This window comes from Halictus rubicundus, chromosome 10 (assembly GCF_050948215.1).
Source record: "Halictus rubicundus isolate RS-2024b chromosome 10, iyHalRubi1_principal, whole genome shotgun sequence".
Classification (NCBI taxonomy): Eukaryota; Metazoa; Arthropoda; class Insecta; order Hymenoptera; family Halictidae; genus Halictus; species Halictus rubicundus.
Genome location: NC_135158.1, coordinates 12,890,741 through 12,907,399, shown reverse-complemented (window position 1 = coordinate 12,907,399; position 16,659 = coordinate 12,890,741).

The window sequence follows — 16,659 nt, the reverse complement described above, 5'->3', positions numbered from 1 at the left end:
GTGCGTTTCCCTCGTTAACAGGCTGCCCGATTAAAAAACGGTCGGCTACTGTGCGAGAAGAACGCGCATGGGCGACCGCGTATCTCCTAGACTCCGCAATCGCTAATCAGCATTTCCGTTGCCGATGTTCGAAGCTGATTGTTCTTTCGCTGGAAAGAAACCGTTGACACCGTGTGTTTCCTACGGTGAACGTGTACATAATTCTGTTTTCGCGAAGCTGCTCGCGGAGGTTCGGCGAGGCAAAGAGGCTCGTTGCGTGCTCGCCGCGACGCGAGTCGCAGTTACCGTGTGTACGCTCGATTTGCATGTCGCTCGAGGTGTCTCCCTCTCGCTCGCTCTCTTTCCCCTCGGCTCCGTAATGAATAATAGATTAACGGCCGCTTATTAGGCGGCCCGGCGAGGCCTCCGCGACCGTCAAATGTTAGAACGTTCTAAAATGGCCGCCCCGAAGGCCAGGCCAGGTTTTTACGACGACCGGTTTAGAAACCGACTGTGCGCTTCCCGCACTGCTTGCCGCTTGCCGCTCCGATCGCTGTTCACTGCCAGAAACCAATCACCGATCGCCTCTCGAGAATCGATGCTCGATGCCCGCGACCAATCCAGAGCCCATGCAAACCGACTTTTCCTTCTCTTTCGACTTTGACTCCGTTCTTTCTCCCCGTCGTCGTCGAGGCATCTACAGGTTCTATCCGAACCGTCGCGTCGCGTCGTCGATCGGCTGGGAAACTTTTCGCGGAGTCTCACCGCTCCATAAATACGCGACGAAACGCGTTCCAATCCCTCTCTCTCTCTCCCTCTCTCTCTCTCTCTCTTCTCCTTTCTCGCCGGCTAACCGTTTAATCGAACGACTCCGGCGCGCGACATAAATCGCGCGATATACGAAGATTTAGATGCGAACCTCCAGAGAAAAGTGAAACGTTGCGTAATGGGATTCAACGGTTCGTTGAGCAGCGGAACGCATTTTCCGAGTGCAGTTCGGCGGTGTTACCGCGTTGCTGGTCTCGTCGACAGGGCGTGTGCTCTCCCGTCAGCTTCTCAAGAGCCCCGCGCGCGTTTCCTTCGACGGGACGAGTTTCTTTTTCCGCGAATCGAAAGCGGCTCGACGCATATCCTAGCCCACTGGCCGATATTCTTTTTTTCTCAGTCGCCTGTGCGCGCCGAGAGATCGATCCGCACCTAGGGATCGATTGTCTCTCGATCGAGACCGGCGAATTCCCTCGCCTCGATCGCGAGAGAGGCTGCAGACAATATTCGAACACGGCGAGAAACCGGCACGATCGATCGCGCTCATCGATCGACCGTGCACGGTAATAAAAATCACCGAAAACCGAAACGGTCTCTCTTCCGTTATTTAATTTTAATCTTTGTAGACGCAGAAGAAAAGCAAGGCTACTGCTTTCAAATTTGCTATGCTTGATTTCAATTATTCATGGAGTCTTTCATTTTCTAAACAATTCTCTTTAGATTTTCTGTATTGAAGGTTTTGGTTTAATAAACTCTCTTTATGATTCACGAGAAACTACTGAAACGTGTTTACTGCACAGTACACGATACAGCGGTGACGTACATACAATTAGGATGTTAATAACGCACAATGTATAGCGGTATTACCTCATGGCTAGACCGAGGATCTTTATGCAAACTAAAAATATCTTGTCTCAGTAATTTTAACGCATTCGCGACCGGCAAATTTTTTCCGTTTCTAATACCGAGTACCGGCGAAAATAATGAAATTCTGAAGCTGGTTGCCGCAAAGTTGTATCGCTAAAGCAAGGATTAATTCATTTATCAAATTAATTAATAATTTAAATTAATAATTTTGTGGACTTAAATCCAATCCCATTAATGCGCCTAACGTTGCCGCATTCAGAAACAAAAATTGCAGTACGTGAATTCACGTCAGCGGTCGCGAATGTGTTAATAGTGAAATTCACCCGATGTCTCTTCTATATTGTATTTCAGCTACTCATGTTTGCGCTAAATATCTGTATCCATAGATGTCGGTGCTTTCAACGTTCCGTTTGAGAAAACAACTGCACCCATGGAATGTTTATGGCGAGATTTGTTACCCTCGGCAACTCGGACCTCGGACGCGGGGAAATGCATTATTTCTACTGGTTTCTTTGTTTTATCGCGCGGACACTCGTGGGTCCAGGTGCGCGACGAAATAATAACGAGAGGCTCTCTGTTTCAGATCCGCGATGCGTTGCGTCGCGACGCTGTTTCGAGGAGCAGGAGGAGGATCGGACAAGAAAGAAGCCTCGGCGTTCTCCCGGTTTACCGGTGCTGCTGGCGGCTGCGGCGTCGTTCGGTGAGTGAACAACAATCGTTGCACCTTTTTGTTCGAGCGTGCGTCGTCGCTGGGCTGGTTACAATTTCACAATAAGTGGTAAGAACAAAGGTCTGTTATTACGTACCGAGAGTCAGACAATACTCGTCGAGGATAATGAATCGTAATCGCGATCATCGGCTGTTTCGCGGCGCTGCGGCACGAATTAGGCGAGCTCTCTCGTCTAACGTGCCTGGCATATGGGATACACCGCGATATTCTCCCCCGGCGAATAACGAGCCCGCGAATAATGCCACACCGCGCGATACGTCGTAGATCGTAGGATCGCTTAGGTGCTCCCGCAAACTGGACACGGACGAGAGTATGGCCTTTGCACCTGTCGAGCGTGTACTCTCTTCCGCTCCGATCCGTTTCGATTCCGTTACGATTCCGTTTCGATCGACTCCGGAAATCGTCGACGATTCGCCGACGATTCCCTCCCCCCCCCACCCCCCATCCGCTCGATCCGATCGAAATTACACGGCTCGCCGTCTCGGTTCGGCATTAGATTCGCGACTCGCGATGGAGAGAAAAATGCGAAATTAATTTCCGCCGGTGGGGAATTATTCATCGTATTACGGGAACGCGAGCGTTGAATTCTAACGAGACACGGTTTGCTCGTTTGCGCTTTGTACACGCGTCTGTCTCGTGTGTGTGCACGCGTGTGCGCGCTCCTAGGCGGTACACGGTATCTTTTTATAAAATCTTATTTGTCTCGCGAAGGTATTTCTCTCTCGCGGCGGTACGTCGTTTCTCTGGATTCAGCTCGGCGACCAAGTATCCGCGGGAGAACTACCTAGCGAGCGAGCGACCGTTGTCCTTGTAGATTCTAATGCTAAATCCGTCTCTCCGAACCTCTCTCTATCTTTCGTGCAACCGATTGGAATGCATTACCAATGGTTTTAAGAACCTTGAAGCCACCGGCCACGTTTGAAAGTGAGCTGCACACAATTTCTTCCCCACCGGCGCGGCGCGTTGCTCCGCGCTTGTCGCGAGCCTCGCCGCTCCGCATCGTGCGCGCGGAATAATCGCTGGCCGATTTGCGCGTATCGTGGTCAAAGTTCGGGAAAACGCGTGCGTCGGGGACCTTCGCCAAACGAGCATCGCTTATCCGCGTTTCCGAGAATTTCACAGGACTCGCCGTCCTTGGCTAGTTTTCCACGATTTCGAACAATAGTTTCAGCACCGATAGTCTCTCGCCTATCCGCCAGTTCGTTATCGATAGTCGAATCGATGGCGTGGCCGGCGATATCGCCTCTCGCGATTAGATAGCCGCGCGATTAGCTAAAAAATATTTCGCCTCTCGCGCTCTCCTCCGCTCTCCGGATTCAATATATATATATATGTATCTGTCCCCGCCCGAACGCGCCGAGCAAACAGACGATCCGCCGATTAGGTGGACTTCCGCGATGTCGAAGGTCGCCGGACGAGAGTAGGTGGCTCCGAGCGGATAAGTAGGTTTCTAGGTAGCGAATCTTACGGCTAGCCGTTCGATACCGATCCGCGCGCGCTCTCGAAACTCGAAACTCGCCTCGAAAAGTAGGCCTCGCGCGCGCCATCACCTCGCAACACGGGTTCCTAAAATCGCGATCGGTAGACCGGAAATTCGCCTGGTTCGCCGTGGTGCCAGGCGAGATCGACCGGTAGCTAGTTGGACGACGACCGGTTTTTGCGAACAGTGCAGAACAGACCAGAGCAGATCAGAGCCGGAGTGCACAGGTCGTTTTTTCGCGCGACGTATCCAGCCGCGGATTAATTGATGTTTTTGCTGCGAAAATCGATCTGCGAGGCGCGTCGCGACGCGTGGCCTTCGAATACCTGTCACGGATGACGTCAGGCCCTTCTAAACAGGAGGGGCCCGGGCGGCTAAACATGGCCGACGGATTTAGGCGGCCAATGGGCGGCCTCGAGCAACGGGGCCCCTTTCTAAACGCATCTGGTCCCACGGCCGCGCGCCGGGCCTCCCGAAAACCCGAATCGACGAGCCTCTTGCGCTATCGTCCCGGTTTCGAGAAAATGGACGGCGCAAAATGGCCACTCGAAACGGCCTCTCGCAGCCGTACCGGTGCTCTCCTCGTTTCGATTTCGCTCGACGAGTACGACGCAAAATTCGAGTCGCTGCTGCGTTGCTCGCGCTTTTTCCCAGCGATGACAGATCGCGATACTTCCGCGAGCCCCATTCGGTATGCGTATCTCGCGGCCGCGGTTCTAGGCGAATCGCAAAAAGCCTCCGACCTTCCGACGACTCCCCCGCCTCCTCCTCTCGGAGAATCCTCGAGAATTTCGCGTTTTGTCGAGGCAACGCGAAAAATCGTGAGATAATCGACCGACGCGAGCTCGTCGGGCCAATTACCGTCGCGTCGCCCGAACGCGCTCCTCGATCGCAAATATTTGCGTTCACGCTCCTTATTAATATTTATCGCATGCAAACCATTCCGGCGACCTCGCTGCGTATCGCCTGCGTTTCCCCGACGATCGGTCCAATTTCCGTGATCGCGCCGATCCATCTTCTCGATCCGACTTTCCTTTGTCACCTCTGGAACACCTCGAGAAAATTCCCTGAAGATTCTTGTACCCTTTACATGGCTCGTTTATCTCCATTTACCGAACTGGTTACTAAACACTGATTACAGAATAATTGATAATCAATATTCACGCGTCATACCATTAATCAAATTTAAAAAGAGCGCGAGCTTAATCTCGTTAGACTAGACTTTGGATCTTTATGGAAAGTAAAAATTATCATTCGCATGAAATAGTAATCGAATACACGATTCCCCCCTTCGATCAACGATGCTCGGATAGACTGCGGCTCGTTATGCATTTATGCCACGTGCACGAAATGGAAGGAAACATTTCTATTATTAATTATTATTTCTATCATTACTACCAATGTTCACTTGCTGTTCTTACGACCAATCTTCCAAACAGCGAAAGAGACGTTCCTCCGAATCGAATATTTTGAAAAGTAAACTATGAATAATGGAAAAGTGCACAAAAATCCGCGGTGTGGTCATAGGTCAGGGATGATGCGAGCCGTTCAATGCAAAAATGTTGTAAGTCGAAACGGAATGAGTCATTGGATAGCGAGGGATTATGTAAAAGTTCTACATATAAAACACAGTAATATTTCCCATGAAAGCATCTTCATCATTTCAAAATCTTTTCTATTTCAATTGTAAAATAAAAATTCTCGAACTAGTCATTTTGACCGGTGGCGGTGTTGAGCTTGCTATTATTTTGGATTTACTCCATTTTCGTCTAGAGATATCTTCCGAAATTCCCCACTGTTTTAGTCGACCTCAGCAAACGCTACGAATGTGTGATTGGCGACCTTCTCTGCGGAGAGCGCGAATGAAGCGAGGATTTTTTCGGGAGGTCGAAGACTATAGCCGAAGGTAGCTACAGTGAATGAATCGAGTAGGGAGCGGGCATCGCGCGCGGACCCGGTGTGCATCTATCCGCGTAGCGGTCTGTTTCAGCTGCTTCGAGCAGAGGTGAACGCCGAGCTAGTCCCAGTGTGTGGTAATCGTCGTTTGCAAGATGTTTACGTAATTTCACCTTTTTTCGCATGCATCTCCGTTGATCGAGCACCCGCCTTTGCCCCCTGTCCCCCTTGGTCTCGCGGCGAATCGGCGCGGCTTGTTCCCCTTCTCGCATTCAACCTCTTTACCGATGCACGCGAGGAACGGTTTATAATGCCGCCATTAACGGACGACGTCGTGTTCTCACGACAGGGACGACGAAGCTTCCCCCTGTTTTCTTTCCCCTTTCCGAGAATCAGCTCGGCCTCGAGTGCGTTTTCCAATCGACGCTCGTTTGCTTTTCCGCGATTTCCACGGCCCTCGTTCTCTTTCGAGCCGAGCTCGCGACCGGCGAGCTTATAATTTCGAAATTCCTGCGGGAGACGCCGCGCCGCGCCGCGCGGCTTTCGGAAAATCCACGACACGGGAGAAGGTAGCATAGCATTTTCACGATCACAGAAGGAATCGTAACCCGCGGGGGAAAAATCCACGGAACAAATAAACTCACCATAGCGCCGTGGTGAACGATAGTCGTTCGCGTGGAAAATCGTTGAAAAATTCTGGAACCGGTCGCCGTGCGCTTTGTAATTTCGAGATTCCTGCGGGAGGCGCGTCGCTTTTGGAAAAATCTTTGCTGCCAAGTACGTCGCGTATCGATCGCAGGAAGGATCTCGTAACCCGAGGGGAAATCCTCGAAGGAAAAAAATATGAAGTCTCGGTCGCGAAGAGCAGCCAGTTCGTGTGGAAAATGGGTGTTCCGCATGCGATACTGCGTGTCCCGAGTCGACAAAATTCTCGAGCCGGTCGCGAAACGATCTCCGGTGGTCGATCGCGATCGATTCTCCCTCTCTCTCTCTCTGTCTCTCTCTCTCCTCTTCTCTCGGTATCTCTCTCTCTTTTTCGTTCTCTCTCTCTCTCTCTGGTCTTTCCGCGATCCGGTCCTCTCCTCGTCTCCGCTCCCATCGGCTTCGTCTTCTCATCACGGATCACGGCCGGCGAACAGCCGTGCGTGAGCTCCTACTTTTTGCCGGCCGACGACCGGCCCAGCCTGCCGTTCTCAATGATTTCAAACCCGTTTCCACGCACGCTGCACGTATAAGCATCCGTCTTCCATCGCTCGATCCTGAAACAAAGTCCGCGGAGCCGCTCGGACTTCTCTTTAACGGAATTCCACCGCCGCAGGAGGTCGCCGCGCAACCGGAAATTTCGTACTCGTTATGGATCCAGTCGTACGCTCCGCTAAAAGACGCCTCTCTCCCAGACCAGATCCATTTCGCACGCCGATGCCAGCTCTCCACCCGAATGTCCTCTCCGGTGCACGTTAGATCCTCCATTGATCTCGATACGTCAACTCGCTTCGGTCGCCGTGCGATCTTATTTTCATTCTACTCAGAAAACACCGCGGATTATCCTGGTATATTTCAACTTCTGAAATGTTCACTGTCCGCTGAGAAGCCTAATTTATTAGGAGACGGCGGATGCATTTATGGCAAAAATATCTAGCTACGGAAGAAACGTTGAAAGAATCGAAGAGTCTAAATACTTTTGTTAGCAGTATTAACCCTTGGAAGGCGCCACTAAAAATTGCTGTATCATTACCCAAAATATTTTTTACATCATTCAATTTGTGTGTATTTAATAAATTACTGAACGTTTCAGTATTGCACGAATAAATTGCGCCATTTTCGTATGTATAACACGAGATAAAAATGTATAGAAGGGTAATTTTCTAGGTTGGAAGTAATGCTTTGTTTTGGAGTTAAAATAGCTTCGAGTGCAAAGGGTTAAGGGAAGAAACAAATTTTTATTCGATCCCAGTACCTTGTAATTCATGTGACAATTTTTTCGTTTGCATAAAGACTGCTTATTGCGACACAGCAAGAGGTTAAAATTTTGAAACTTTCAAAAATTGACACAGCATCCCTGCAACGGTTTCTGGGAGGCGTTTCCAGGTATAGTCGTCGGAGCTTTGATTGTCCAGAGTGTACCCGAGGAACCCGGTGTCCCGGTTTTCGTTCTGCGCTCCTTCCGCTGGCCGCCGATTAGAGCAATGATAGCCTGCGACGATCCGCTTCCTGGACGGAACTCTCGGAGCAGATTTATAATAATTATCTGAAAAGAACGAAACGCGTGCTCTCCTGTGCAACAAATTACAGGGGAGCATTAGAGCGGTGGCATCGAGCTGACGGTAGGTCAGTACCTTCTGCTTATTCGAAGCCCTCGCTCCGTTCCTTTCTTTTTCTCCCTCCGGTGATCCCCTTGCCGCAGCCTCGACCGCTTGCTTCTGCCTTCTGGCTCCTACCTTCTACCTTCTACCTTCTACCTTCTGCCTTCTGCCTTCTGCCATGCCGGCGCGGTGTTGTTCAGCTCGCCTCGAAACCAACCCGGTCATTCCGAACCGACCAAACTGGTTTCGCGTCGTTTTCCAATGTCGCACCGAGAGAATTTGATAGATCTCCGTGCGCCTTATCCCGATCACCGGGAGCCGCGCCGCGGGCTTCGCTCGTCCGAATTCCGAGTGCCGTACCGGTACGCGATCTTTCGAAAACGGGACTGTTACACACTCTGCTCCATCCTGCGGGCCCTACACCGTACGCGTCTTCTAATTGAAACGCAAACTTCACCTGCGTCAACCCCGCGTACTCGCAACAGTGTTCTCGAGTCACGACAAACAGTTGTAAACCTATTCCCGGGCCTCGAAGGAATTAATCAATTTATCGTCTCCTGTCCTCGTACTCGAAAGATACTCTCCGTTATTTATGGTTTAACAGTCATTTGATTTGATCGCTAGAGATTGAGTAATTTCATGACGATTTCGGTACTGTGGGTGAACATAGACTCGGGCACCGGTGTGCGAGGGTTAAATCGACAGAACAGGTGTTACACCTTTTTGCAGAAAGACACGTCGATTTTTTCGTTGACAATCGAATGGGAATTCTGATAAGGGACACTGTCACCGTCCAGAGTCGGGTAAATTATCAAACAGTGGCGATTTTTACGTCGGTGGTTTGCGAAACGGGACAGAAAGGGGCAGAGGAGGATCGAGCGTTACCGCAGCCCGGTCGTGCATCGTCGAATTAATGCGCGAGCGTGCAGCAATAATTCTGCCCTGTCCAAGGACGAGTCGAACGGCGGCAGGTGCGCGAAACCGTTGCCCCTGCGGCCGGGAGAGAATTTTTGCTCGGAAACTCGAGCGACGCGGCTCGGGAATTGCCTGGAATTCAGGTGAATTTCGCTGCGGGTCGGCCTAATGAGGAATAATTTAGATTTCGGATAAGGGAGGAGCCGTTGCCGCGCGTTGCGCTGAGTGCCGCTGCGGTTAGATTCGACGCGGTTGCATTCGGATAACGTTCTGTTCCTCCGATGCCGGTGCTTAACCGCCGGCGAAAACATAGAAACACGTTTCCTTTTTCTTGCAGAAAATTACAGACGACAGAGAAATTCTAATCGCTGCAAGCTCCGTGCAAATCATAGTGCGGGGGATTAATCGTCACCTGCGCGATGGGCGGGGCCTATTAACCCATTTGCGCTGCTGCTCTAAATGGGCGGCCAACTTCTTCAATCTGAAATGCTCGAATCATGCTCGAAATGTCGGGTCGGGCCGGGTTTTCGACAATTTCGGGATACGCACACCTCTATCGATTCAGCATTTCAGATTCGAGAAGTTGGTCGAACGTATGAGACGCACATTTCATTCCCTAATATGTATGTCACCCGCGTGAAAGAGCTCTCGCGGACGCGAATGGGTTGACAATAATCGGTTGAAAAATTGATGAGATTTCGGTGCATGGAGCCGGGGATAATTCGTTGTCTTCTCAAATTGGTCCGGTCGTGCGAGATGCTCCTTTCGGAGCGGTTTAATTTCGCGCGGTTATTCGAGTTCCGCGGGACAGCGTGTATTTTTCTGTTTCCGCGAGGACCCCTATCCGTTGATAAATAAAACCTACGGAAATAAGCAATCTCTTGGACCGTCGGCGGACGGCGCTGTCGAGTAGACTGTCACTCGTTTCAACGGGCGTATTCTACTTACGCGGAAACAGCAGGCTCGAGCTCTGAAGCGGGAAGCGGGAACCGGGTGCGGGAAAGCAGGAGCAAGAGCGGGCGCGGTCTCGTCGAGCTTTATCTAATTACCAGAGAGCGTGCTCGCGTTCCTCCTCTCCCTTCCTTCCTTTTTTCATTTGCCGCACTTGTAACATATTGTACCGAGGGGGCAGTTTGCCGGAGGACATAATAAATTCCTCCCTCGGCTTCGCTTTTCCTCGCTCGCTAGCTCGCGGCCTCCGCCTCCTCCGTCTCCCGGCCTCTGTCTTCCCTTTGGACGCGTCATCGGGGCCACTCTTGCCCCTGTCTCCGTTTCCAATTCCCTGGTTTCGCTCTTCTCTCCTCCTCCCCTCCTCTCCTCCTCTGCCGTTCGAGGAGAGGAAAAGCTCCGGGAGCTGAGAAGAGGGAGAGAGAGAGAGAGCGAGAGAGAGAAAACAAAAAGTGAAGCGAAGAGAGAGAGAGAGAGCGGAGAGACAGAGTCGGGTCGCCCGCCGCGTAATTGAAACGTCCTGTACACGCCTATAAGGCAGAAGGAAGCCCGTTGCAGTTCATCAGTCATTCCGGGAGTATACGCGGCAGTCATCGCGGACGCATTTGCAACCCCACAGAGCGCGAAATGACGTGGATGCCGGATGGCGGATACCGGGGGAGGGAAACGGATGGCCGCGGGTCGAGGGGGAGGGGTGCACCGCGAGCGGTCGGGGGTGTGTTCACCCCCTTTCGTCCCCCTATTCGCCCCCGTTCGGGCCTCTGCACGAGGGGACGCAACCACGGGGGGAGAGAGAGAGAGAGAGAGAGAGATAGGTTAAGGTAGACGATCGCTCTCGCATGTGTGCCGCAGTCTCCTCTCCTCTCCCGTCCGCTCTGCTCTGCTTCGCTCCGCTCTGCTCCGCTAGCCGGCTCGCTCGCGTACTCGTCGTGGGGTAGGTCGTGATTGCTCGACGATACAAAGGATGGACAGAACCCCCCTGGGCACCCTTCCCTATTACGCTGGTGAAACTCCTCCGGTGGGAGAGAGCTCGCCCTCCCTCGCCTTTCGCCTTTCGGAGCCAGCAGGCCTTTCTCGGTTTTGTAAGACAGAGTCCGAACGAGAACAGAGGCACACCAGCAAATTGAACTAGCCACCGAAGACGCTCCCAGCGGACCGACGCATCCGTCACCGTCGCGGTTTCCGCGCGGACGCGCTGTCGCGCTTTTGACAGCGTTCCGCGGCCGAGTCGCTGCCTCCAGCCTCTTCTTCTTCGCCTTTGTCTCTCGCCGTTCGGTCACGGATCGTCCACGGAATTTCGCTGCACCCAGAATGCCGTAATGAACCCTTGATACCCGTGATGCGAACCCTGGAGCGCCGCGCCAATTGAAAACACCTGTATCGCGCCCCAGAACGAAACGCTTGTACGTACAGGTAACCCTCCTACAACACGGCATCTTGTAACACGGTTTCGCTACCTGTACGCAACCCACCTTTTTGTACTGGCTCTGGGTCTCATACAACTCGGCATTTTCCTAGGGACCTATCTACCGTGTTACAGGAGGGTCACCTGTATTTCAGTTTCGACCTCGTGGTCAAGAAATCAGACTTGGTTCACACTACTCACATCACTGAACTGCGGATCTTTATGCATCTATGGGTTCAAACATTCGAAACATTTGGACATACATTTCGATCTATCGTATTTGCAAGACATGGAACTTCACAGCCTGGCGTCATACGGTGCATGCAAGACAGACTAGTCTACTCCCCATGAACCTGGCTGCAAATCTTGCGAAACATTGATAAAAAAAAAAAAAAAACAATACCAGAAGTGCACGGCTCACGTCGTAGAGACTGGAGAGGCAATAGTTTATTATAAAATAAAACGGCTCCACAGTACGGTACACAGGGTACAGTGGAACGTGTTATATTAAATTAAGAGTCGATCCTGGACTGAAGCTCGTTAGAACCTCGTTGAGATTACGCGTAACAGTAAAAAGACTCTTTTCCGTGTGAAAAGATTCTGAGAAATGTGCATACGTTCTAAGATTTAATTTAATTTGAGACATACTCGGTTTGGACAGCCTGAACGGCCTTTTCGAGTCGTCCGATTTCGGGAAAACAGATCCTCCGGGGCTTTTGTCTCGCGACCGTCTTCGCCGATTTAATAACGGCGCAAAGCCCGTCGGCTCTTCTTCTTTTCGTGCTCCCCTCTCCGCGGTAATCCTCGGGCAGGATTTGCCGGTCTGGACGAAATTATTGGGGGCTCTATGATCCATGGTTCGGCGGCGACGGCCGCGAGGACAGGAAATTCGCATTGTTTTTGAAGTTTCAATTAAACGCGTCCGGGAACCCGGGTTTCGCCGACGCGGCACCGTTGTGTTTCTCCGGGATCTGCCGCTCGTTCAAAGACGACCCCTCTCCGGGGCGAGGAGATAAGCCGTTTCTCCCCGGGCCGCGGGAAATCTTTGCGAAAATTGCTCCGGTCTCCGGCCGTCTCGCCGCGTTTTCCACTCCTCGCAGGATGTATCTCCAGAGACGCGTCCGTTAATTAAATTAATTCCGATAGCATTTTTCCAGCGGCGTCGGTGCGGCGCTTCGGCGGCGGCAGGCGTACGCGAAATAAATTACGCAAATTCGCAACGAACGCGCGCACCCGCTCGCTCGCATTCGTCCCAGCAGCCCGCTCGCGCATTCCTTTACGCCACGGGGCGAGCACTCGCGCGGACTCGCGCGCGAGTAACAGGGGCCATTAACAGGCAACGTGCTCCGGTAATTAACGCTTTGCGTTCAACGCTCAACGTCGAGCGTTTCGCGTGTCCCTCGACCCTTCGGCGGATCGGCCAGCGTAGATCCGAGAGATAGAGGAAGATTTTCGCATCGGCGCCGCGAGAAAAACACGGGGGTGAGGGGAGGGAAAGGGGAAGGAACGCGGAAACTGGAGAAAACGAGACGGAAACCGGCTAATAAAAGCACCCCTCAATGAGAAAGTCTTGAACTGGGAGGCGGAGACGTTGCTCGAACAGAGACTCGCGTCCGTTTGTTCTCCACCGTTCCAGCGAGGTTCCGTTAAAGAGGAATTATATTGTAATCGATGTAATTTGTGAAAACAACCGCGGATCGAGGGAACAGGAATCGGGACGCGCAGCGCCGCGGTTGGTAGGGAGCTGTTGCGGGAAATTCCCGTCGTTTCTCCTCCCGTTCCATTCTTCGCGTCCGGGAGGAAGACGGGGAACGCGCGTGGGGCCGGGTGAGCCTTGATCCGCGAAAACGGGGAAAACAGCTTGCTCCCTTCGCACCTGCGTCGCGATTGCGTCGACCGGCGTTGAGCAACAACCCGGCGTCCATTAGAGACGTGTGGTAAGCGCCGTTTTTATTCGCCGCTATAAATAACTTCTTTATTTGAGCGGATGTTAATCGTCGCAGATTAGTCCGTGCCGAGAATATCTTTTCCTCGCGAAACGAGGCGCGTATCGTTCGCCTCGGTCAACAATCGAAAGGAATCGCGCGCGCGCGCGCGACGCGAGAGGAGAGGAGAGGAGAGGAGAGCCGCGAGGACTCGCATGCGCGTGCATCGGGAAAAATGCAACTCGCCTCGGCCACGAGAATCGGCGAAGACTCGAACGCGCCGGGAGTTCGAGATACCGATTTTTCACACAGACGCCGACCAAAGGAAAAAGATTAATTTGTTGAAAACAAGCTTTATCTGGCCAAGCGTTGTTGGACGACGGGGGAGGGCCGCTCTCCCGCTCTCTCGCGATAAGCCTTATCGAAATAATTACGCTATCTGAAAATGTCTGTTGCGCGCTCGCGAAAATCCACCGTGTGTGCGCGCCGAGCTCGAGAAAGTATATCTCACCGGTCAAATAAATCCGCGATTTGCTCTCTCTCTCTCTCTCTCTCTCTCTCTCTCTCTGTCTCTCTCTTTGACACCTGGCATCTTCCACCGATCTACGCGAATCTACGCTTTCGCGGACCGATCTCGAAAATCGCGAGCCGGTAGAGACGTTCCTCTCGGCAAATGAGCCCTTTCGTCGCGTTCACACAATCGGTACGCTCGTGTCTTTCCCACGGAACAAGTAGAAACGTTTCTGCTTGTTCGTCGTTGACTTTATTGTTCGTACGCAAGCCAATTATATACATATATGATTAGCAGATTGCGGTTTTTACGCGTTTACGCCAAATAATAAAACTGGTAGCTTCTGTGAACGCAATAAAGGAAACTCCCGCGAAGCATTCGACGCGTTAACCCTTTGCACTGCTCTGCCGAGGCTGAGGCGACATTCAACAATATTCTGAAGCGCAAAGTTTTCAAGATCTGTCATTCGATACAGCACTCGTTCGAATCCTTGTCGATTCGCATCGAATCCAGCGAGAAAATTTCTTTAGAAGATTGGGTCGCGCAAAGGTCGGAAATTTAAATATCCCTTGCAGGGTCGTATCGACCCGAGAGAGTACACAGTGCGAGGGTTAAAAATAAAATGGAACTGCATCGAATTCTAATAAACCTTGCAGCTTAGCGGAGTCTAATCGTCGCGCGTAAACCCGATCTTCCACGCTTATCGTCCCGCGACGACGAGCTTGTAGCAAACAGGAATCGTTTTACTATACCGTCGACGATTGTCGGGCGAATCATCGATTTAGGAGTACGAGCGTTTATCTCGAGTTGCGCGAGTCGCGAAAAATATTGGAAGCTCTCGAACGGTGGCCTTGAACGAGTCTGTTTGCTAGGGCCGCGTTATCGCACGGCCGACACGTCGATTAGGTTTCTTTTTCGCGGAAGCCGATCGCTCTAGAACACGGGCACACGCGCAGCTCGCGAAAAATTCTCCGGCTTTTCGTAAGACAAGATAAAGCGTATCGCTGTTTTCGTACGCGAATCCGTCGCATTAAAACGCGAACTCACCTGCTCGAGGAGGCGCAAACCGACTTTGCAAAGACCCGATGCTACTGAACATTATGTGCAAAAGCCTTTCTTTTACGCACGCGTATTTAGAGATTGCATTCTGTACTGTCGTTTGCGGTATTGAATATTTTCTTGTCAGTTGTTTCGCAGTACAATGAATTCTCGATGTATGTCAACAACATGGGTCTTGCCAGCGTCGTGTATCGTGTATCAGTGTGTTACGTTTACACTCTTTGGCGTCCGAGGCCTCACGGGGTGCAATCCCGCGACGTTTATCATCGAGGCGTTGGCGACATATATAGAGAAATTATAATTTCACAAACTCTGATCTGACTGATCTGTCACCTACAAATTCCCAAAGTTCCCACCGTCTGGTTGCCTGAACGAATTTTGCATCGTTGCTTATCGTGGGAAAGGAAGTATCTCGAGCGATGGAAAAATCCACGATAACGAGAAAAATACGCGAAATCGTTCGGCGACGCGTCCAATTCCACCACGGCTCTTATCTCGGCTTTAATTAGCGTACGAATAGCCTTATCTCGTTTCGGCCGGAGAACCGATCGGGTTTTCCTCGGGTCGTTCGCAATTTTTCCGACGGCCTCTCGCTCCTCGAGACAAATAGCTCGTCGCGAGGGCAGCGGGTCAACCAGTTTCGAAACGCTCTCGATTTTCGTCGAACATATTCGGTCCAATTATTTCCCTGTTTTCTCGAGCTCTCGCGGATCGTTTCTCGAGGAGGATTCTCGTTCTTTCTCTGCTCTCTCTCTGTTTCTCTTTCTGTTCAATGGAGGCAACGACTGTTTCTCTTTCTGTTCCCCGCGCGAACGATGCAAGAGTTCCCTTGTACTCGATACGGGGTGCGCGAAATGCCCGATGGCGTTTCCATTTCCGCGGCGAGATAAAAATTGCGCGAGTTCGCGCGACACTGTCCTTCTCTCTCTCTCTCTCTCTCTCTCTCTCTCTCTCTCTCTCTCTCTTTCTTTCTGTAGTCGCTCTATTGCCACGGGGAACGAGCGAGAGAAGAAGGAGGATAGAGAAGCTGCTCTCGATGAAAATCGGACCCCTGCGAGAGTCTCGTTACCGAGCTGCTCCCAGCACCCCGTGCTCGCAGACCACGAGGTCCGATGTCGCGACACAATTTCTCCAAAGAGAACGATCCCTCTCAAGAAAAGCCACTGCTTTTTCAAACTTGCAATCCCCGCTACACAGTTTCCCGAGTGCCGTTGTATTTACTGCTGATTTATAAGTTTCTGTTGTGAGATTTTATTGGGCTGGCCGCGAGGTATCGTCGTCTTTCTTTTCGGTACGTTGATCTTACAGAAATAAATAGATAAAGCGAGCCGATGGCGGAACTTGTTCGAGTAAAATTGTCCGTGGGTACGTACGTTTCCGACGGTTTTATTCAACCTTTTAACTGGGGATGACAGCGAGCTCAATTTTCCCCTTTCTTCTTAATTCAATAAATAATCCTTATGGTGCCATAATATCATATCGGGGCAACATGTTTCTATGCCAATTTTACTTGCCTTGCGTTATGTTTTGCACAAAAAATCGTTTGCATCGGTTACAGGACATAGATAGGAATTTATTGCTCTCTCTGATGCGTTTGTCAAGTTGCAAAGTTTTCCTCTTAATCTTCTCCCCATTTCAAGTCGCACCCTAACCCGTTTTTGTCATAAACAGGAACCTATTGCTCTCTCTCTGATGCGTTTGTCAAGTTGTAAAGTTTTCCTCTTAATCTTCTCCCCATTTCAAGTCGCACCCTAACCCGTTTTTGTCATAAACAGGAACCTATTGCTCTCTCAGATGCATTTGTCAAGTTGCAAAGTTTTCCTCTTAATCTTCTCCCCATTTCAAGTCGCACCCTAACCCATTTTTGTCATAGACA